This window comes from Phyllobates terribilis, unplaced genomic scaffold (assembly GCF_046119375.1).
Source record: "Phyllobates terribilis strain yellow unplaced genomic scaffold, ASM4611937v1 Scaffold_11__3_contigs__length_659146591, whole genome shotgun sequence".
NCBI classification, from domain to species: Eukaryota; Metazoa; Chordata; class Amphibia; order Anura; family Dendrobatidae; genus Phyllobates; species Phyllobates terribilis.
The window spans coordinates 462,321,951-462,346,477 of NW_027362771.1; the positions used below are offsets into that span (position 1 = coordinate 462,321,951).

The 24,527-nt window shown below is 42.0% G+C and overlaps 1 protein-coding gene across 1 annotated transcript in view; it reads left to right on the forward strand.

Annotated features, from left to right (window-relative positions):
* Window positions 1-24,527, forward strand: part of MCTP2 (multiple C2 and transmembrane domain containing 2) — a 196,719-nt gene that overhangs the window by 69,165 nt on the left and 103,027 nt on the right. The window lies entirely within an intron of this gene.

Genomic DNA, 24,527 nt, shown 5'->3' on the forward strand with positions numbered 1-24,527 from the left:
TTAAATGGCATAATCCCAATTCTGCCCTGTAAGTATTTTAATGTGATGAAGACTCTATCCCCTTTCCAGTCAATGTTGTCTTGGAACCAGGCAGGACAATCTTTTACTTGAAGGGTTTGTATCAAATTAACAAGCTATCCCGAGCCCATATCAATAGAATGGGAGTTTACTTATTTAATGCTAGGAGATATGACCACTGTGATCCCCAGGGATCTTGAGAAATAGACACTATAGAGTTCCTTCCCAATGGAGCAGAGGTTGAGCATGTACTCCTCCGCTCTAGTAACTAATTCTGCATGGGACTATTCATTTATATTTTTGCTCTTTTTTTGCAAACTACTTTTCAGCGTTTTGCTCTATGTACTTTCACCTAGTCCCTTATTGGCAGGATTTCTTAACATGCAGAGGTTGTGGGTAGGACTGTTATTTACTAGGTGACTGGCCCTGGCTTTCTTAAGGATGTGTTTTATTACACTTTGAGGGTATATGCGCACTGAGTTTTTGGAGCAGAAACTGAGTGTAAACTCAAGTTTTGAAAAGGTTTTGGAGCTTCTGCTCCAAAAACTCAGCAAGTAGACTGTGCACATACCCTAAGTGCCTCTCCTGGTGTGTACTGCCTACTTTACTGGGTAGAAAAATAGACAATAAATGTGTATTTGTTGGTTTTAGATTTGGTGTGCATCTCCTTTTTTTTTTTTTTTATAGTTTTTTCTTTTTGGTGTCCTTTCTATAGCGCTGGTACACAGACCATATGTGCACAGAAGGACACCACGTGTAGTGGAGTTTGCACTCTTGCTATTGAACCTCCTGAAGAAGAGAGCAGTGTGTTTAGTAGATGATGTGAGCATTATATGCGGTCATGTAAATCGGGAGAAATAAGGTGTCCAGAGAAGGGAGCTTCTGGTGAACTGCCATCAACAATACATTGGAGGACATTTTAATAAATAAACTTGTAGGCTGGGGCTACATGGCGACAGAGATTGTGCGGCCAAAGATCCTTGTACCGCTGGTATATTGCAGCATAATGCAAGTGAATTGGGTCACATTTTTACCCAACGGGTACAGCGCCCAGAACAGGCAAGCCATAAAGAGTTGGAACCAGTTGGATTTTGTTGTAGCTTGCTTGCCACTAAATTCATCAGCATTATTCGGACTAGTAGTAGCAGCATAGCGCAATCTTCGGCTGCATGAACTGCGTGGAGACAAAAGTCGCCATGTAGCCCCAGCCTTGTACTAGTATCCTGGACCTGGACTTTAATTTTTAAATCTAAATGCACCTGAATTGTCTCAGGTTAAGCCAGAATTCTGGCACACTTGCCTTTATGCTTCATTAATTTAAAATTTTCTTGCTAGATACTTTTTAGAGTATCTTGAAAATGTGATTGTACCTTTTTTATTTTTGGTATAAAAACAATAAAATAAAATCTAAACATAAGCCAACAAAAAAGGTGCTGTAAGGTTAGACAAGAGTGTTAAGAATGCACCAGATTTAAGACTGTCTAGTCTAAGTTTATACTGTCTGGAAAATGTGCAGGATTAGTATATCTGCCCCGAACGTGTCTTACTCAGATCTTTGTACAGGATGTACAGAAATGTGGGCGATTTCATCTACATAAGATTTAGCCATTGTACTCTGCTTTCACAAATTAGGCCTGTCTTATTAAAAGGGTAAAGAGTAAAGATCTATAAAGTGCTATTTCTCTCGTATATGTGATACTTGGAAATTTGTGAGATTGCACATGAAGGTTATTTCCATTAATCAATGAAAACCGAGATTTGAAAGTCCTTGTTGGGAGGTCATATTATATCCTTGCATCAGTTGTGTTTCAGGGCCGCTTCTCTTCTTTGGATCAGTGTGTCAAATCTGGATTTTCTTTCTGATAAAAGAGCCTGTCACTAGGTTTGGAGCCATGAAACCAACATATGTATCATGTTATGTAGCTGGGGTTTCATATTTTAAATGAGTCCAGTTTAGCAAAAATACGTTTCAGCAACAGCATCTCCGTCACCAAGGACATGGTCTGAATAGTGTAGGATACCAATTTAGACTTTTCTTAGGCGAAGTGCACTCTGTCCGTTAACTGGGCCTGCAAAATGCATAAATATAGAGTTTTTCCCGAAGTATACTCTCATTTCCATAGGTCCCAATCACCAGGCCAAGTGTGTTCTTTCAAACTATACCTATGACTCTATATACCTGTTATTTAAGAAAAAAAAAAAAAAGCACAGCAGACTACACTTTCCTCTAAGAAACTGGTCCCTATAGATTTTGGTCACTGTCAGTCACATATCTCCTGATTGTATGCATCCATGAGTGGGCTCAGACGTAGTGAATCCTGCCGTCCAGGGCAACACCAGGTGAGTCGACTATCACACGTATCCCTGTCAGAACCATTCATGTAGGCCTCTGTAATGTATAAATATTTTTACTATCCAAATTTGACAATTGACACGCTGGGAAATTGGTATTAAAACTGGAAGGAACCGTATCATGCTGAGTTCAATCATTCAGTATGGTCATTTTCATTCTTTTGTATTATGTTTTTTATATTTTTGGAGGAATCTCCTTTTACATAAGGGTATATCATTGAATCATAGAATATTAGAGTTAAAAGGGATCTCCAGGGTCATCTGGTCTGACCCCCTGCTCAATGCAGGAGTCACTAAACCATCTCAAGACAGATGTGTGTCCACCCTCTGTGTGAAGACTTCCATTGAAAGAGAACTCACTACCTCTTGTGACAGCCTGTTCCACTCATTGATTACCCTCACTGTCAAAAAGTTTTTTCTAATATCTAATCTGTATCTTCTCCCATTCAGTTTCATTCCATTGCTTTTCATGTTTCCATGTGCAAATGATAATAAGGATGATCCCTCTACAATGTGACAGCCCTTCAGATATTTGTAGACATCTATTAAGTCTCCTCTTAGTCTTCTTTTTTGCAAGCTAAACATTCCCAGATCCTTTAGCCGTTCCTCATAGGACATAGTGTGCAGTCCGCTCACCATCCTGTTGGTCCTTCTCTGAACTTGCTCCAGTTTTTTTTTTTTTTTTTTAAATGTGGCGCCCAGAACTGGACACCGTATTCCAGATGAGGTCTGACCAAGGAGGAGTAGAGGGATAATTACTTCATGTGATCTAGACTCTATGCTTCTCTTAATACATCCCAGAACTGTTTGCCTTTTTTTGCTGCTGCATCACACTGTTGACTCATGTGCAGTCTGTGATCTGTTAGTATATCCAAGACTTTTTCACACGTGCTGTTCTTAGTTCTTTTCCCCCCATTCTGTAGATATTATTTTCATTTTTCTTGGCCAGATGTAGAAACTTGCATTTTTCCAAATATTCATATTTGCGCCTGTGACCTATATATTTAATGAAAGCTACAGTTATGTGGCAGTTCCAAATGTTAGATGATGGACATATAATGGGTTCTGGCAGAGCTCCATCAAGGATTTCGCTTTTTTGAGTACTATTTTGGTTCCACATGCGCCATGACTGAGGCTAATAACAGAAATGTGAACCCACTCATAATAGATAAACCTGGAACAAGTGTTTGCATTGTAACTTAAAATTTTCATACTTTGCCTCGGACTTTACAACAAATTATTATTATTTTTTTAAGGTGTTGCAAAAAAAAGGCACTTGTGTTGGGTCCAGCTCATACCAAAATCTACTGAGGTCTGCAGGTTACTGAGCAGGGTTCATAGTAATAGACTTGTGCTTCTGCGGGTTTACTTGTCGTTACATTTCAGAAATGTTAACCATGTTATGTATGACGGCTCGTCGTATTGCACACTACTTATTACAAGCTCCAGGATGAACATGTTCTTCTGCACTGAACGGACCAGTTCTCAGGAATATTTGTTCAGAAATCCTATATCATGGTAGAAAAACAGGTTACCTTGTCTAAGTTATCGCACTAATTGTCTGACCTACATGTGTAGCCTGTTTGCTTAGTTCTCTGGAATAAGCCATATAAAAAGACACAATTAATGTGGGTGTCAGATGCTTAGACACATATAGCGAGAGTGTAAGAGTCTGAAGCTTTCCACCTTCCTGATGTAGGTGTAAAGTAAGAAATAATTCTTCATCACTTTGTAAAACCAATTCTTTCTACAAAATATTTTCAGAAAAAGATGCAGATTATATCTGTGTGCATAGGATTAGCATATGATCTCAGCTTGATGGTGCCCGGCCACAGGGATGATAAATATCTGCAGACTTTCAAGTCAGGAAGTAGGCTGCAGATAAGTGTGCAAGTTTCATGTTTGCATTTCTACGTGGCTCCACATTTATTTTTCATATACAATCAACCTGAGTCATACTGGCCTGCCAGAGTACCAGAGGACCCTTCTGTGGGGTATGTGGTGACACATTAATCCCTTGGCAACATCCAGAATATATATACGGCAGATGAGCGCACCTTCTGTAAGGAAAGAGCTCAGGACCCGAGCCTGCTCTGTACAGTGGCGGGGCTGACTGTTACACGGCACCCAAGTTGTAACTCATATGATCCGAGTTAGCTCTGATGGCAAAAGTTTAACCTCTTCTATCAAATGACATGGTCAAGCCTAACAATAACATTTAAAGGGCTTTAAAATGACGGCCATCAATTTTGATGGCCATCGGCAGCCTGCGATCAAGTCGGGTTGCCATGGCATACCTAAAGTAAAGCAAAGTAGTGTACTGCATAGGTGATCAAGCGATTCGCAAATTAATGTTCCCTAGAGAAGCTATTATAAAAAATTGGTCGAACAAATAAATTATCTTAAATATTTACCCCAGTAGGTAAACGCCCCAAAAAAAAAAAAAAAAAAAAAGATTGAGAATACTCTTTAAGACCATTTTTTTTTTCATTTTGGACACTTATGGCATATCAACACGATGAGGGTCCCTGAGATGGATACATGTCACTCAAGAATGAGGCCTATCTTTTATCCCCTTTACAACCTAAAGCCGGTTTCACTCCGGTACCGGAGATATCCATGTCCCATGTGTCCGTGTGTGCTGCATTAAGATCACACGTACTGGCGTTTGGGATTCAGTGTACAGTTAGCGCTGTTCCCAAGCGCCAAGTGCTGAACGCTGCCCTCATCATGGGTCTCTGCCGGTGCTGTGATCAGCACCAGCAGGGACCATGATGTGGGTAGTAGGGTCTGCTCCCGCAGTGTCCGATTGTAAAATAACAATAAAATATAAAATCCATATACTCCCCTGTCCTAAGTGTCCTTGCTGTAATCCGTTCGACCACTCAGCAGAAGAGCTGGGGAGAATGACTCCTGCAGTGAACGAGTCCGGACCTCTGCTGAGCTCAGGAGAGGTGTCCTGTCGCTCACTGAGCGCAGCGCAGCTTGGGGGCCGCTCACTGCAGCTCCTCATTCTCCCCATCTCCTCTGCTGATCGGTCTCATGGATTACAGTGGGGGACATTTAGGATAGGTGAGTATATGGATTTTTTATTTTATTCTTATTTTTACAGGTGTACACTACAGGAGCAGACCCTACTATCATGGTCCCTGCTGGTGCTGATCGCAGCGCTGGCAGGGAACAATGATGAGGGAAGTGTTCAGCACCCGGCCCTTGGGAACAGCGTTAACTGTACACTGATTCCCAAGCGCTGGTACGTGTCACATGGATGGCACCCATGTGCGGCATGTGTTTACACGGACCCAGTGACTTGAATGGGTCTGTGTGATCCGTGCTGTCGTCCAAAAATGGACATGTCTCTCTGTGGGTCACATGGACACACGATCCGTGGAAACACACTGTACTGTGCACAGACCCATTGACTACAATGGGTCTGCGTGTGTCAGTGTCTCCGGTACGTGTGGAAACTGTCACCACAAGTACCGGAAATACTGACGTGTGAAAAGAGCCCTTAGCCTGATTTCACCTTCTTGACCAGACCAAATTTTACAATTTGACCACTGTCACTTTGTGGTAATAACTCTGGAATGCTTCAACAGGTCACACTGATTCTGAGACTGTTTGTTTGTTTTCTCGTGACATATTGTACTTCATAATGGTGGTAAAATTTGTTCCATATGACTTGCATTATTTGTGAAAAAATCGGAAATTTGGCGAAAATTTAAAAAAAATGTACAATTTTCAAACTTTGAATTTTTATGCCCTTGTCAGAGTTATGTCACACAAAATAGTTACAAAACCATTTTTTTAGGGACCACATCATATTTGAAGTCACTTTGAGGGGCTTATACACTGCTCAAAAAAATAAAGGGAACACTTAAACAACAGAATATAACTCCAAGTAAATCAAACTTCTGTGAAATCAAACTGTCCACTTAGGAAGCAACACTGAGACAATCAATTTCGCATGCTGTTGTGCAAATGGAATAGACAATAGATGGAAATTATTGGCAATTATCAAGGCGCACTCAATAAAGGAGTGGTTCTGCAGGTGGGGACCACAGACCACATCTCAGTACCAATGCTTTCTGGCTGATGTTTTCGTCACTTTTGAATGTTGGTTGTGCTTTCACACTCGTGGTAGCATGAGACGGACTCTACAACCCACAGAAGTTGCTCAGGTAGTGCAGCTCATCCAGGATGGCACATCAATTCTAGCTGTGGCAAGAAGGTTTGCCGTGTCTGTCAGAGTAGTGTCCAGAGGCTGGAGGTTCTACCAGGAGACAGGCCAGTACACCAGGAGACGTGGAAGGGGCCGTAGGAGGGCAACAACCCAGCAGCAGGACCGCTACCTCTGCCTTTGTGCAAGGAGGAACAGGAGGAGCACTGCCAGAGCCCTGCAAATTGACCTCCATCAGGCCACAAATGTGCATGTCTGCACAAACTGTTAGAAACCGACTTCACGAGGGTGGTATGGGGGCCCGACGTCCACAGATGGGAGTTGTGCTCTCAGCCCAACACCGTGCAGGACGGTTGGCATTTGCCACCGAACACCAGGATTGGCAAAGTCGCCACTGGCGCCCTGTCCTCTTCACAGATGAAAGCAGGTTCACACTGAGCACATGTGATTGACGTGACAGAGTCTGAAGATGCCGTGGAGAGCGATCTGCTTCCTGCAACATCCTTCAGCATGACCGGTTTGGCAGTGGGTCAGTAATGGTGTGGGGGTGGCATTTCTTTGGAGGGCCGCACAGCCCTCCATGTGCTCGCCAGAGGTAGCCTGACTGCCATTAGGTACCGAGATGAGATCCTCAGACCCCTTGTGTGGCCCTGGGTTCCTCCTAATCCAGGACAATGTCAGACCTCATGTGGCTGGAGTGTGTCAGCAGTTCCTGCAAGATGAAGGCATTGAAGCTATGGACTGGCCTGCCCGTTCCCCAGACCTGAATCCGATTGAGCACATCTGGGACATCATGTCTCGCTCCATCCACCAACATTGCACAACAGACTGTCCAGGAGTTGGCGGATGCTTTAGTCCAGGTCTGGGAGGAGATCCCACAGGAGACCATCCGCAACCTCATCAGGAGCATGCCCAGGCGTTGTAGGGAGGTCATACAGGCACGTGGAGGCCACACACAATACTGAGCCTCATTTTGATTTGTTTTAAGGACATTACATCAAAGTTGGATCAGCCTGTAGTGTGTTTTTCCACTTTAATTGTGGGGGTGACTCCAAATCCAGGCCTCCGTTGGTTAATAAATTTGATTTCCATTGATGATTTTTGTGTGATTTTGTTGTCAGCACATTCAACTTTGTACAGAACAAAGTATTCAATGGGAATATTTCATTCATTCAGATGTAGGATGTGTTATTTGAGTGTTCTCTTTATTTTTTTGAGCAGTGTATGACAGAAAATACCCAAGTGACATCATTCGAATAACTGCACCACTCAAAGTACTCAAAACCACATTCAAGAAGTTAATTAACCCTTCAGGTGCTTCACAGGAATGAATGGAATGTGGAAGAAAAAATTACCTTTTTTACTTTTTTTTTTTTTCACACATTTTACTGAAGACACAATTTTTTTTTTATTTTCACAAGGGTAACAGGAGAAAACGGAACCCATACTTTTTGTGCAGTTTCTCGTGAGTACGCAGATAACCCCATATGTGGGGAAAACTACTGTTTGGGCACACAGCAGGGCTCCGAAAGGAAGAAGTGATGTTTTGGAGCACAGAATTGATGGAAGGGTCTACGGGTGTCATGTTGCATTTAGAGAGCCCCTGATGTACCTGAACAGTGGAACCCCCCCCCCCCCCCCACACACACACACAGGTGGCCCCATTTGGAAACTAGTCCCCTCAAGGAATGTACCGGACCATAAGACGCACTTAGGTTTTAGAGGAGGAAAATAGAAAAAAATGTAAGCAAAAAATGTGTTCACAATGCACTTTAGAGGGGGAGGGGGTCTTCTGCTGACACTGGTATAGGGGTAATGTCCCCCAATTCTGACAATATCCCCCATCCTGGTATATATGCCCCCCCTCTTCCTATTGTACGTGGTCCCCATCCTGGTATGCCTGGCTTCCTCCATCCTGGTATGCCTGGCTTCCTCCATCCTGGTATGCCTGGCTTCCTCCATCCTGGTATGCCTGGCACCCGTCCATCCTGGTATGCCTGGCACCCGTCCATCCTGGTATGCCTGGCACCCGTCCATCCTGGTATGCCTGGCGTCCCTCCATCCTGGTATGCCTGGTGTCCCTCCATCCTGGTATGCCTGGCGTCCCTCCATCCTGGTATGCCTGGCGTCCCTCCATCCTGGTATGCCTGGCGTCCCTCCATCCTGGTATGCCTGGCGTCCCTCGTCCCTCCTGGTATGCCTGGCATCCCTCGTCCCTCCATCCTGGTATGCATGGCGTCCCTCCATCCTGGTATGCCTGGCGTCCCTCCATCCTGGTATGCCTGGCGTCCCTCCATCCTGGTATGCCTGGCGTCCCTCCATCCTTGTATGCCTGGCGTCCCTCCATCCTGGTATGCCTGGCGTCCCTCCATCCTGGTATGCCTGGCGTCCCTCCATCCTGGTATGCCTGGCGTCCCTCCATCCTGGTATGCCTGGCGTCCCTCCATCCTGGTATGCCTGGCGTCCCTCCATCCTGGTATACCTGGCGTCCCTCCATCCTGGTATGCCTGGCGTCCCTCCATCCTGGTATGCCTGGCGTCCCTCGTCCCTCCTGGTATGCCTGGCATCCCTCGTCCCTCCATCCTGGTATGCATGGCGTCCCTCGTCCCTCCATCCTGGTATGCATGGCGTCCCTCGTCCCTCCATCCTGGTATGCATGGCGTCCCTCGTCCCTCCATCCTGGTATGCATGGCGTCCCTCGTCCCTCCATCCTGGTATGCATGGCACCCCTCATTTCTATCCTGGTATGCATGGCACCCCTCATCTTTATCCTGGTATGCATGGTCCCCCTAATCTCCATCAGGCTGCACATAAAAAAATAAACACTCCTACTCACCTTTCTTCTCTCCTTCAGCGCTGCGTCCTGTCTGCCCACACTGATCTCCCCATGTGAGGCGCGCATGGCGTCACTATCATGCGCGGCTCACAAGGAGAGATGAGCTGCCGGAAGTCACTGCTCCCCACGCTGGGACTGTGTGCATGGGGAGCAGTGACTCCATGCTCCTTAATAGCCGGCACACCACACAGCGTAGCCGCAGCGTGGCTCCTGCTGCTGCCAGGCGATTACGTGTGCCCACTATTAAAGGGCATGAATATTCACCCCCTTCCCATGCCCATGGGCGTGGAGAGAGGTTGAATATTCATGCCCTTTAACAGCGGGCACAGGTGATTCCGGCAGGAGCCGCGCTGCGGCTACACTGTGCTGCTATTAAGGAGTATGAATAAGCAGTGAATATTCATTTTCTTTAGCAGCGGGGACAGTATTGGCTGCAGCAGGCGGCTGCTGCCTCCTGTGCCCGGCTCCTCCACCGCTACCGCTCCCCCCACACCCACACAGCATATATATATCCCCTGCCCCCAACATTCGGACTATAAGACACCCCCCCCCCCCCCTTTTTTCCTCCAAAATTGTGGAGGAAAAAAGTGCGTCTTATAGTCCGAAAAATACAGTATCTAGATGTGTGGTAAGCACCTTCAATCCCACAAGTGCTTCACAGAATTTTACAGCGTTGATCTGTGAAAATGAAAAAATATTTTTCCCACAATGTTTTAGCCCCAAATTTTTTAATTTTCACAAGGATAGCAGGAGAAAATGGATCCCAAAATTTGTTGTGCAATTTCTCCTGAGCGCACGGATACCCCATATGTGCTCAAAAACTACTTTTGATGCACAGTGAAAATCTCAAAAAGGAAGAAACACAATATTGGAGTTCAGATTTTGCTGGAATGGTTTGAGGGTGCCATGTCACATTCGCAGAGACTCTGAGGTGCCGGAACAGCAGAACTACTCCATATGTGACCGCTTTACAAATTACACTCCTCAATGAATTCATCTAGGGGTGCAGTAATCAAAGCGACACTACATGTGCCTCACAGAATTGTATACCATTGGGCGGTAAAGAAAGAATAATTACATTTTTACCACTAAAATGGTGTTTTGCCCCAAAGCTTTAATTTTTTTTGAGGGCTAACAGGAAAACATGGACCTGAGTGTTCCAATTGCCTACCATGTAATCGGGTAATGAACAAAAACCAACAATTCAGGAATAGTTTTATTTATTTTTTTTTTTATTTTATGCTGTTCCGCGTGTGGTAAAATTGATAAGGCTGCTTTATTCTTCGGGTCAGTGCGGTTACAGCGATACTACATTTGTTGTTTTTTTTTCTTTTTATGTTTTGGTGCTTTCACACACTAAAAGCCATTTTATAGAAACAATAATTATTTTTGCATCGCTTTATTATGAGAGCTATTACTTTTATTTTTCCACTGATAGAGCTGCATTTCAGCTTGTTTTTTGCTTGACAAGATGACATTTTCAGCAATATAATTTTTATTTACATTCGTCTTTTTGTTCGGCGATATGATGAAAAAGCATAGTTTTTTTTTTGTCCGTTTTTTTATTTTTTTAGGGTGTTCACTGAAGGGATTAACTATTGGGACAGTTTTATGGGGCCAGCGTTCCGGACGCGTTGATGCCAAACGTGTACTGATTTTAATTTATTATGACTGTCAGGCTGCGTGCCCACTATGCGTTTTTCTAGCATTTTTGATGTGGAATTTCTTCAGCAGTAACGCTTTAAAAACGCTTGGTAATACGTGCCACATTGTCCCCAATGATAATGCGCATGTGCTGTGCACATGTTGCGGAATTTTCTGCTGCGGATTTTCATTGGGGAAAAATCCGCAGCATGTCCATTATTTGTGCGTTTCCGCATGCGTATTTGACTTCCCAATGCATTTGAAAAATGCATGGCAAATTCGCAAGTCAAAACGCTTAAAAAACCGCGTGTAAAATACACATGCGTTTTTACTGGCAAGGACATGCAGAAATTTTCTGCTTCAATAATGCATCGTGGGCACATAGCCTCAGTGCTGCACTGACACAAGCACCTTAGACCACGCTCTGCACATGGTCAAAGTGACTTGCCGTAGCCTGGTGACCCGGATGTCGTACTGATAACATCTAGTCACCATGGCAACGATCGGATCCTCGATGAAGTTGTGGGGGCGCAGATTGAAAGGTATAGTGGGAGCCTCCTCCCCCTGCCTGCCTTCTAAATGCTACGAACAATATCGATCACAGCAGTTAGGTGGTTGAACTTCTGTGAGTGGTGCGGGTACTGCTCCTTACAGTGAGTGCCGGGTGTCAGCTATGTTATTAGCTGAACACCTGGCATCGATCGTATGCTCACAGCTGCTGTGTGTGCAAAATCGCCCGGATGTACCCAGTAAGTCCAAGGTCGGGAAGGGGTTAAAGGGGTTGTCTGGTCTAAAATGAAAAGTCTGCAGACTTGTGAATCCCTCTAGCGCACGCACTGTGCCCTGCAAGGATTCGCCGTTGTCTGTCCTGGGAACGGCTGTCAGGTATGCGATATGCATACTCCCGGCCAGAACCCGTCTAGTGGGCGCAGTCTCTAGTGTATACCCTGACTCGGGGGACCCTGCCTACCCTACCCAAAAGCTGTTGCTGCGTGGCTGTACCCCAAAGAGAGGGTTTGCAGGAATCTTTCATCTGCAAAGTAATTTTTTTTCTTCTGTGAAATAGCAATCATCCAGCAATAGCGCTAATCCTCCCTTCCATTAGTCTCCAAATTGCTTTATTTAATGTGGGCTTAATGAACAGTTTATGGAGGTTGTATGTTATTTGTAACTGTTGGCATAACAATGTACAGAAGAAGGCAGGTCATCACCTCTGAAAAATATGTAGGTAAACTCTGACCTGGGTGAAGCTTCACCTGAGGGTAAACACCGCCCAATCCGGACTTCACCTGAAGCGGAGATTGAATGGAAACAAATGCAGTCAATCACTACATCAGGTGTATAGATCCCCGATTCCTGCAAACTCTCCTGTGTTGTCGGGATGGAGAGTTGGCTGTGCATGAGCAACACTCCCCACTCACTCACTTTTATAGGAACTCCAAATAAAAATTAGCTTAACAAGTAATAAATGTATGATTGCTACGGACCCCACTGATGACTAAAATGGGGGTCCCCGAGTCCTCCGTTATCTGGCACGATTGCGTATTTAATCATAAATTAACACGCACAACTTCTGTATATATTGGCCTACAGTAATTTTATTTGCAATTCCCATGTCACGCCAGTCCACTACTCCATGCAAAATGTGCTCACCAGTAGTGGTACAGTGTTAGGAGACCTGTACGATGAAGGCTCCACCCCTTGTTTGTGTATATATGTGTGTATATATATATATATATATATATATATATATATATATATATATATATATATATATATATATATATATATATATATATATATATATATATATATATATATATATATATATATATGTATATGTATGTATATATATATATATATATATGTGTGTGTGTGTGTATATGTATATATATATATATATATATATATATATATATATATATATATACAGTACAGACCAAAAGTTTGGACACACCTTCTCATTTAAAGATTTTTCTGTATTTTCTTGACTATCAAAATTGTACATTCACACTGAGGGCATCAAAACTATGAATTAACACATGTGGAATTATATACTAGTGACACTGTTGGGGATTTATTCAAAATTGAAGGCATACTGAACCAGCATGGCTACCACCGCATCTTGCAGCGGCATGCTATTCCATCCGGTTTGCGTTTAGTTGGACCATGATTTATTTTTCAACAAGACAATGACCCCAAACACACCTCCAGGCTGTGTAAGGGCTATTTGACCAAGAAGGAGAGTGATGGGGTGCTACGCCAGATGACCTGGCCTCCACAGTCACCAGACCTGAACCCAATCGAGATGGTTTGGGGTGAGCTGGACCGCAGAGTGAAGGCAAAAGGGCCAACAAGTGCTAAGCATCTCTGGGAACTCCTTCAAGATTGTTGGAAGACCATATCCGGTGACTACCTCTTGAAGCTCATCAAGAGAATGCCAAGAGTCTGCAAAGCATTCATCAAAGCAAAAGATGGCTACTATGAAGAACCTAGAATATAAGACATATTTTCAGTTGTTTCACACTTTTTTGTTAAGTATATAATTCCACATGTGTTGATTCATAGTTTTGATGCCTTCAGTGTGAATGTACAATTTTCATAGTCATGAAAATACAGAAAAATCTTTAAATGAGCTGTGTCCAAACTTTTGGTCTGTACTGTGTATATATATATATATATATATATATATATATATATATATATATATATATATATATATATATATATATATATATATATATATATATTTAAATCCTTGTCTATTTTTCATTAAATTATTACTATGGTTCCTCGATTCTATCTTTTTATTTGTATATTTATTTTTTGTCTGCAAATACAGTTTTGTTTTGTTTTTTAAATTAAGGGCTCGCTATGATGTAGCATATGAAATGGCACCATCTTGTGGGCGTCTGTATAATTGCATCAAAAAATACACTTGCTCTTTTGACCTGATAGTAACTAATGGGACTGATTCATTAAGATGTTTATGCCAGAATTATTTTCTTAAAATGCCTTAATCCGTTAAGGACGGAGCCACTTTGTAGGTTAATGACCAGGTCTCATTTTTTAAATCTGACCAGTGTCAATTTATGAGTTATTAACTCTGGAACGCTTCAATGCATCTCACTGATTCTGAGATTTTTTTTTTGCGACATATTGTACTTTATGATGGTGGTAAAAAAATTTTGATATGACTTGCGTTTATTTAAGAAAAAATAAGAAATTTGGCAAAAAATGTTAAAAAATTTTCTCCTGAGTACGCTGATACCCCATATGTGGAGGAAAATCACTCTTTGGGCGCAGGGCTTGGGAGGGAAGGAGCGCCATTTGACTTTTTGAACGCAAAATTGGCTGGAATTGAGAGCAGATGCCATGTTGCGTTTGGAGAGCCCCTGATGTGCCTACACAGTAGAACCCCCCCCCCCACAATCACACACACACACACACACAAATTACTCCATTTTGGAAACTAAACCCCTCAAGGAATGTATCTAGATTTGTGGTGATCACCTTGAATCCCCAGGTGCTTCACAGACGTTTATAACGTAGAGCCAAAATAATAATATAAAAAATCACATTTTTCCCACACATTTTCTTTTAGCCCCAGTTTTTTTTTTTCACAAGGGTAACATGAGAAAATGGACCCCAAAATTTGTTGTGTAATTTCTCCTGAATGTGCCAACACTCCATGTGTGTGGGAAAACTAGTTTTGACGCACAGTGCAAAGCTCAGAAGGGAAGAAGAGCCAAATTAGAGTTCAGATTTTACTGGCCTGGTTGCAGGTGCCATGTCACATTGTCAGAGCCCCTGAGGTGCCAGGTCAGCCGAACCCCCCCATAATTGACCCCATTTTACGAACTACACCTCTCAATGAATTCATCTAGGGGTGCAGTGATCATATTGACACCAAAGGTGTGCCACAGAATTTTATACCATTGGGCAGTGAAGAAAAATTAATTACATTTTTACCACCAAAATTTTGTTTTGGCCCCAGATTTTACACTTCCACACAGGGAAATGGGTAAAATGGCACCAAGTTCTGCTGAATGTGGCAATACCTCATATGCGACTGTACAGTACTGCTTAGCCCCACGGCGAGAGCGCTATTTGCCTCCTGGAGCGCATATTTTCCTAGAATAGTTTGCGGACTCCATATACAGAGCCCCTACCTGCTAGAGGAACAGAATCTCCCCTCATTTTGGAAATTATACCCCTGCCAAACATGTTGATGCTAAATGTGGTTTAGGCACACTGCGGCTCAGAAGGGAGGGGGCATATTGGATTTGGGAGCGCCGAATTCTCTGAATTTCTTTTGGGGGGCAAGAAGCCATTTCGCTTTTCTAAAGCCTTTGTACTACCAGTAACGTGGAAGCCCCCTATATTTCCGATAGCAGATGACAGACCTGAGTGGGGGCTTTTCTTATGGATTGAGTTCAAGCTTTTATTTGAACATTTTACATAACATTTTGGATCACATTTATCCTGTGCTCTATGCTAAGCACTTACATCGGGGTTTGCATCTAAATCTCCAACTGACGTAATTCAGATGAAACCCCCGAGGGATCCATTCACTATAATGAGGATGCAGAATTACTCTGGATATCATCTGGCATCTCTTCAGCGGTATCCTTCTTTTCAGAGGTGCACAAAAGTGTGGCCGATGGCACTTTTATGCACGCCTAAAAAGACTGACACCGGCGGATCACAGGCCTGACGTTCAGTGTCTCAATCTCCATTTTTTAGGGAATCTTACGCAGGAGGTTCTGTCTGAATCACGTATTTTAGATATTACACTGGAGTTTCCGTGTAAAGTGCTCAGCGCAGAGCGCAGGATGAATGTGAGCCGAGCCTTACTGCGCACAATGAACAAATCAACAGCAGGTGAAGAATTGTTTTTATTTATTTTTCATGCTGTTCCTTTTGCGGTATAAGTGATTAGACTACTTTATTCTTCTGGTCTGTGCGATTACAGCGTACCAGATTTATATCTAGTTTTTATTTTTGGCTGCTGTCGCACACTAAAAAACGCTTTTTATTGCAAAAACTAGTTTTTGCATCGCCATATTTTGAGAGTTATAATTTTTCTGTATTTCAGCTGACAGTCATGTGAGGGCTTGTTTTTTGTGAGACAAGTTGACGTTTTTATTGGTACAGTTTTCGGGCACATGACATTTCTTTGATTGCTTTCTATTCCGATTTTTGTGGAGGCAGAATGAACAAAAATGAGCAATTTAAAAATTGTTTTTTTTTTTTTTTAAATTTAATGTCGTTCTGCATCTGGTGAAATAGATAAAGCAGCTTTATTCTTCGGGTCAATACGATTACAGCGATACTACATTTTATATAGGTTTTTCTTATGTTTTGACGCTTTTACACAATAAACTTTTTTAGAAAAATGTATTCTGAGAGCTGTAACTTTTATTTTTCTGCTGACGGAACTGTATGCAGCTTGTTTTTGCAGGACAAGATTACGTCTTCATCGATACCATTTTTATTTACATTTGTCTTTTTGATCTCGTTTTATTCCACTTTTTTCCAGCGGTATGATAAAGCATAATTTGCTACTTTTTTTTTATTTTTATGGCTTTCACAGTAGGGGTTTATCTAGTGTAATACTTCTATAGATTGGGTTGATCCAGATGCGGAGAGACCAAATATGTGCACTTTCTTGTTTTATTTTTATTTTTTTTTACATATAAATGTGTATTTATTAGTGTAATAATTTTTAATTTTTACAGTTTTTTTTTTTTATTTTTATGCCGATCTGAAGGCATGAAGGCAGAGGGAGCTCCTGCTTTGATTGCTTAGGAGGAGCTGATATTTCAGCATCTCCTGCGCGATCCTGCTGTGATTGGTCAATCAGATTGACTGACTTACCGATCACAGTGATCTGGGTGCAGGGACCGACGGCATGGATCCCTGCTCCTTTACACACAGTGACAGTTAAACTCATGAGTGGCATAGCACATCATGGTGCGGGAACTTACACCCACTCATAACGAGCTATGTCTGTCATCGGACTTAAAGTGGTTAAAGGGACTCTATCAGCACAGAATGACCGTTAAAACCAAGTACCGATTCTCGATGCTCCCTGGCTGGCCAGTCATTTTATATTCACCTTCCCACCTGCTTGTTTTCCATCTATCTCCACCCTTCTCTTACCCTATGAAGACAGAGCTGTCAATCAATGAAAAGTGGGGTAAAGATTGAGGGAGAACAAGCAGAAGGGAAGGTGTATATAAATGATTGGCTGCGCCGTGAAGCACCGAGTGGCACGACTTATTTTGGACAGTCATTCTGTGCTAACAATCCCTTTAAGTATGGATATTTTTGTGCCTCTGGGAAGTTCGTGTTTACACGCCAGTCTCCACCAGCTATGTCAATATGGGCTTTGCAAGGGCAGGACGGGTGTGGTTTCACCTGTTTCTCAAATTCCTATAAAGTTACATGTCGCTTAATAAAAAAAAACACTGTAGCGTACGCCAGTTAACCGATGCACCAAATTCTTTTAGTGACGTGCACCTCTTAATGATGTAGGTACATCTTCCTCCAGTGGGCTCTTTATTAAAACTGGCTTGTGCAATTCCAGTCTTAATGTATTCGCCCATCTATAAGGCCTCTTTCACACGTCCTGATAGTTCTGGAACCGGAAAAACCATGGATTACAGCGGGGGACACTTAGGACAGGTGAGTATATGGATTTTTTTATTTTATTCTTATTTTTACATGTGGACACAGTGGAAGCAGAATACTACTCTCATTATTATCCCTGCTGGTGCTGATCGCAGCGCCGGCAGGGAACCTTGATGACTGCAGCGATCAGCACCCAGTATATTGGTGGTGAATATTTTCTCTCCTCCTAAATTCTTAAAATCACTTTCATATTTATTATATTATATTCAGCTTTGTGTTCTCTGTACATCACAATGCAGAGCGGCTGCCCTAACTGCTGTAATAGTTTATAGGGAAAAGTAAAAGATATTGCATCAAATGGTACAAAAATATTGTACCCCTATAATTGTGGCCACAAATTTTTGTTTTCACAAAGTTTTGCCTCCTCAGTATTTTTAGATTAAATACGAATGCATTTCAGACGTTTTTAAACTTTTATTGGCAACTACATCAAGTTTATGCAAAAACTCAGTAGTAATAGCCTTGACCCTTATTTTTCAAGACTTCTGCACTTTGGTCCAGAAGCATGTGTCAGGGCAAACACTGACTGATGACAACCCATCTTGTCTAATCCATGCTTGATGTCAATCACTATTTGTTTTTTTTTTTGTCCAATTTTTTTTTTTTTTTTTTTTTTTTTAAATTTGAGGAGTGACCACAGGTTCTAATTGGGATTGAGATCTGGAGCATTTACTGGTAATTGGCCTAAAATTTCAATGTTTTGTTCACCCAGCCACTTGGTTATCACTTATGCCTACTGGCCCAGTTCTCCATCATGCTGACTAAATCCCGTTCTTTATTCAGGTCAGTGATCTTGGGCAAAGTTGTGAGAGATCCCAGTCCCTTTGGAAGAAATGCCACTTGGTTATCATTTTTGTCTTGGAAGATGTTTAGATTTTAGATGAAAATTCTGCCAATGATCCAGGAGCAATTTGGTGATGAACCAAGACAAATGTGATAACCAAGTGGCTAGGTGAGTAAAACTGAAATTTGGGGAACATGGCCAGGAAACTCCCCAGATCGGAATCCTGAAAAAGCTAGTTGACAGACAAACAATTGCGATATACTCCAAAAGTTTCAAAACTTATGAAATTCTTCTAAGGCTATGTTCACACGTTGCTTTTAATTTGCATAAAAAAAAGCAAAGCAACAAGATACACTTTAAAGTACCAGTAAAAGCTGAGATTTCAGGAATCTTGTGTGCACACTTGTTTTTTTTTCTTTTCCTGACTGAATTGGATAACTGCTGCCTTTTTGAAAACGGCAACAGCATTTTCGCACCTATAAAAAGCAATGAGTAAGTGCAAAAAATGTTGCCATCAGTTTTTGCAGTGGCGTTAGTGAAAAATGCAGGTACAGCATAAACTGTATATAAACTATATAAACAGTAAAAGGATTAAAACTGATGGCGTTGGCCCATTGAAAAATAACCTGGGTAAAATCATAGAGGGCGATGAGGGTAAAGCAAACCTACTCAATAGCTTCTTCTCTGATTAAATTTGCTGATGACACAAAGCTAGGAGGGATAGCTAATACTAGAGAAGAGAGAGAGAGGATTCAAAAAGACCTAAATAAACTGGAGCAGTGGGCAGCAACCAACAGAATGGTTTTTAACAGGGAAAAATGCAAAGTACTACATCTGGGCAATAAAAATGAAAAAAGCATATACAGAATGGGAGGAATAGAGCTAAGCAACAGTACATGTGAAAAAGACTTAGGTATACTAATAGATCATAGACTGAACATGAGTCAACAGTGTGATGCAGCAGCAAAAAAGGCAAATACAATTCTGGGATGTATTAACAGAAGCATACAGTCTAGATCACGTGAAGTCATTATCGGTCTTTACTCCTCTTTGGTCAGACCTCATCTGGAATACTGTGTACAGTTTTGGGCACCACATTTTAAAAAAGACATAGACAAACTGGAGCAAGTTCAGAGAAGAGCGACCAGAATGGTGACTGGTCTGCAAACCATGTCCTATGAGGAACGGTTGCAGGATTTGGGAATGTTTAGCTTGCAAAAAAGAAGACTGAGAGGAGACTTAATAGCTGTCTACAAATATGTCAAGGGCTGTCACATTGTAGAAGGATCATCTTTATTCTCATTTGCACAAGGAAAGACTAGAAGCAATGGGATGAAACTAAATGGGAGGAGACACAGATTAGATATTAGAAAAAACTTTTTGACAGTTAGGGTGATTAATGAGTGGAACAGGCTGCCACGAGAGGTGGTAATTTCCCCTTCAATGGACGTCTTCAAACAGAGGCTGGACAGACATCTGTCTGAGATGATCTAGTGAATCCTGCTTTGAGCAGGGGGTTGGACCAGATGACCCAGGAGGTCCCTTCCAACTCTACCATTCTATGATTCTATGATTCTCCACTGTTTTCACAAAAGAAAACAATTTATCGGAAGAAATGCAGAGTGATAAAGTAAACCCTCCGCTAAATATCACCCACCTAACCCAGGAGGAAGTTCAGAAACGCCTAAATAATATCAAAATAGACAAGTCACCAGGCCCAGATGGCATACACCCTCAGGTACTAAAAGAATTAAGTAATGTGATAGACAGGCCGCTGTATCTTATATTCAAGCACTCTTTATGGACAGGGACTGTCCCACTAGACTGGCGCCAAGCAAATGTGGTACCAATATTCAAAAAGGGGTCTAAAAGTGACCCTGGGAACTATAGACCAGTCAGCTTAACGTCTGTTGTGGGTAAATTGTTTGAAGGATTTCTTAGAGATGCTATTGTAGAATATCTTAATGACAATAACTGTCTAACTCCATATCAACATGGATTCATGAGGGATCGCTCCTGCCAAACAAACCTGATCGCCTTCTACGAGGAGGTGAGCTCACAGCTGGACCGGGGAGAGTCAGTGGATGTTGTATACCTTGACTTCTCCAAAGCGTTTGATACCGTGCCACACAAAAGGTTGGTATATAAAATGAGAATGCTTGGTCTGGGGGATAATGTGTACAAGTGGGTAAATAGCTGGCTGAGTGATAGAAAGCAGAGGGTGGTTATCAATGGAGTAAGCTCAGGGTGTGTCAGGGTTACTAGCGGGGTGCCTCAAGGGTCTGTCTTGGGCCCTATATTATTTAATATATTTATTAATGATCTAGTGGAAGGGTTGCATAGTAAAATAGCAATATTTGCAGATGATACTAAACTTTGTAAAGTAGTTAATACAGATGAGGATAGGGCACAGCTACAGGAGGATTTAGATAAGTTGGGGAGTTGGGCCAAAAAATGGCAAATGGGGTTCAATGCCGATAAATGTAAGGTCATGCACATGGGAAAGAAAAACAGCAGTCACCCATACATATTAAATGGGAAACCGTTGGGGAAATCTGATATGGAGAAGGACCTGGGCGTCTTGGTTAATAGCAAATTAAAGTGGAGTGCCCAGTGTCAGGCAGCAGCTGCGAAGGCAAATAGAGTCATGGCATGCATCAGAAGAGGAATAGGGGCATATGATGAGAACATTGTTCTTCCTCTGTATAAAGCGCTGGTAAGGCCGCACTTAGAATATTGTGCTCAGGAAAGACATATTAGAGCTAGAGAGGGTACAAAGGAGGGCGACTAAGGTAATAAAGGGAATGGAGGGACTAGACTACCCAGAGAGGTTGTCAAAATTAGGCCTATTTACGTTGGAAAAGAGAAGGCTTAGGGGAGACCTCATAAACATGTATAAATACATCAGGGGGCAGTACAGAGATCTCTCCCATGACCTGTTTATACCAAGGATGGTGACAAAGACGAGGGGGCACACTATGCGTCTGGAGGAAAGGAGGTTCCTGCACCAGCATAGAAGGGGATTCTTTACGGTCAGAGCCGTGAGACTCTGGAACTCTCTGGGAGAGGAAGTGGTGATGTCCAACTCACTTAATGAGTTCAAGAGAGGCCTGGACACCTTTCTTGAGAACAATAAAATTACATCTTATGCTTAGTTAATTAATCCAGGGATTTAATCTGACTGCCAGATTGGTGTCGGGAAGTGAATTTTTCCTCAATGATGTAAATTGGCCTATACCGCATGGTATAGGAATAGCGGAATAGCTGCAGTGCACAAGAAATAGGCTGAACTGGATGGACGCTTGTCTTTTTTCGGCCTTATAAACTATGTAACTAGCAGGATGTAAAACACATTTATTTTCGTGTTTTTTTTTTTTTTTTTTTTTTCTTCCAAGTTTAAACCAAAATGTCTTGATCTCCTCCAATAAGCAGAGATATTTGTATTAGTGCAGTTTAATTAAATTAGTGACATCGTAGAGTAAACAAACCCCAACCAACTCAATAGCCGACCAATGTATGAAACTGAGCAGTGCCTGCCCAACTCAATGCACTGCTAATGTGTTAGGTAAACCATGCCTGACCAACCAGGGCTGTGGAGTCTGTGTCCATTTTGATGGAGTCGGAGTCTGTATAAAATGGACTGACTCCGACTCCTAAAATATATAATAGATTGGGTACAGTAATTCAATGCAGTTTGTGGGGAATATATTTTCATAAGAATTTGGGAAAGTTATGAAGTGTCCTATTCCTGATCTAAGGGTTTACACTTTTAGCTGAGATGAATCTGTGCCACAGTAAATTTATCACTTACACATGAGCCATGTATGAGGGAGTCGTGGAGTTGGTGTCATGGAAATTGAGGAGTCGGAGGTTTGGCTTACTTACCCTGAGACCAATTCAACTCCCCCTGCTGTTTTTACACTTTCAATTGTGTATTTTTTTTCGTGAACTCAGATGAACTGTTCTGTTCACAAGTCACTATTTTTTCAAACCTAAAAGAACCTTTTTCACATATATATATTTTAATAATGTTGTTTGGTTTCACATATGTCTTGCATTGTTCATGCTTGTATGGTGGAAACAAATCTGAACTTTGGAATCCAGAAAAGCGCAGCAACCTACTTTTTGTCTGCAGCTTTTTTACTGCCAAGAGATCAGATTTTGGCTGCAGCAAAAAAAGTAACTTGTGAACATAGCCTAATTGTACTTTAGTAACAATAGAAACATCTGACTAAAAGATCTAAAAACACTGAAGCAGCGGAGTCTGTGGAAACCAAAATTGGTGTCTGTCTCAAATCTTTTTGGCGACTACTATAGGATGTGTGAACACCTAAAGCAGTGGACTCCTAGCTTTAAGCATAGTGTATCATGAGGGAAACAAATTCTAGTGTCCCATAATAAAAATCGTTTTTAAAAACCCTGCCTGCCAGGATGCCCTCATAAGTTTGAAGACCGAATTTGTATAAAGTTCTGGGGACATGGGTGTGATTGTGAGAAGTGATCCCCATCCAAACCTCTGGTTGCACTCTTTCTACATTTTCATGTCCTGCTGTTCCTTAGATTTCAGATATATTTTACAGTAAGATGACTATATAGAGCGACACCACAAACTCCCTTTTTAAAATATATCTTCAGTGATTTATTTTGTCATCTTTGTACATGAATTCAGGACAATTAGAAATTGGACTACCAGCAAAGACCACAAGATGGTGCACAGAGACCTTCAATTAAAGCTGCCACTCAGTGTCCAGCTATAGGAAATTCTGCACAAGTAGAGATGCACCCAAACTAGTGATGTATGGCTATATTTTCGTTTGAGAGGATAGATATATCTGTCTATATCTCCTATGTTGACGCAACATCTGTAACAGTAATGCTATGTCATTCAAAGAATCCTGCTAATAGTAACCAATGAATATGGTGTCAAGGTTAATAATAATAATAATAATGTTTTTATTTATATAGCGCCAAACATATTCCGCAGCACTTTACAATTCAGGCAATTTACAGACATTATGGGCACTGTCCCTGTTGGGGCTGACCATCTTAATTCCCTATCAGTATGTCTTTGGAGTGTGGGAGGAAACCGGAGAACCTGGAGGAAACCCACGCAAACACGGGGAGAACATACAAACTCCTTGCAGATGGTGTCTTTGGTGGGATTTGAACCCAGGACCCCAGCGCTGCAAAGCAACAGTCCTAACCACTGAGCCACCGTGCTACACTCATACATATAAAGTTTTCCATGTATGCCTAGGCCAAATATTCTCAGCATTGAAAGGTAGTGTATGCAGGGGCTCCTAGTAGTTGCACGTCCACCCCTTGTGGAAAATGTGTAAGTGCGTATGTACACCGGTTCAGATGGACCTAGGGTTCATCCACAGGATATTGAGAGCACCGAAAATATACAATGCCAAATATTAGTATGGAGAAAAAGTGCAAGGACGTACATATACTGGTCTATATGGACCTAGGGTTCACCAACAGTAGGATATTGAGAGCACCGAGAAGATGCAATGCAAGTATTACTACAAGTCAATTCACGTGAGCTCGTAATTTACAGTAAGGTGGAAGACATAACATTGTTGCCCTCTAGTGGTCAATACTTATAGTAAACATGAATGATAAATACTGTAAACTCTGAATAGTATAATGAGGCCTGGAGAATATGGGACCAAAACCTCCACGTGCTTTTCGCGTTATCTTCTGGTCTTGAAGCAAAAGGATTTCTGTTGTCATATTCTCTAACGATTTTAACCTATCTTATATACTTTGTATTCTAATAACGTTTATCACTTAATTCCTATATGGGCAGTTTGGCTTCCCATTTTTATTTTTGGCCTTTCTTGGCTTTTTGGAAGTGCTTACTTGTTTGACTGGCCTTATATAGGATTCATGGTCTAGGAAAATCCAGGCCGCTGCTCTGTTTCCTTCTCACGTGTATGTTTTAAGAAGAGGCGCTGCAGCTACTGGGGATGGGGCATAGACATCGGGCCGCATTGGGTGGGGGACTGTAT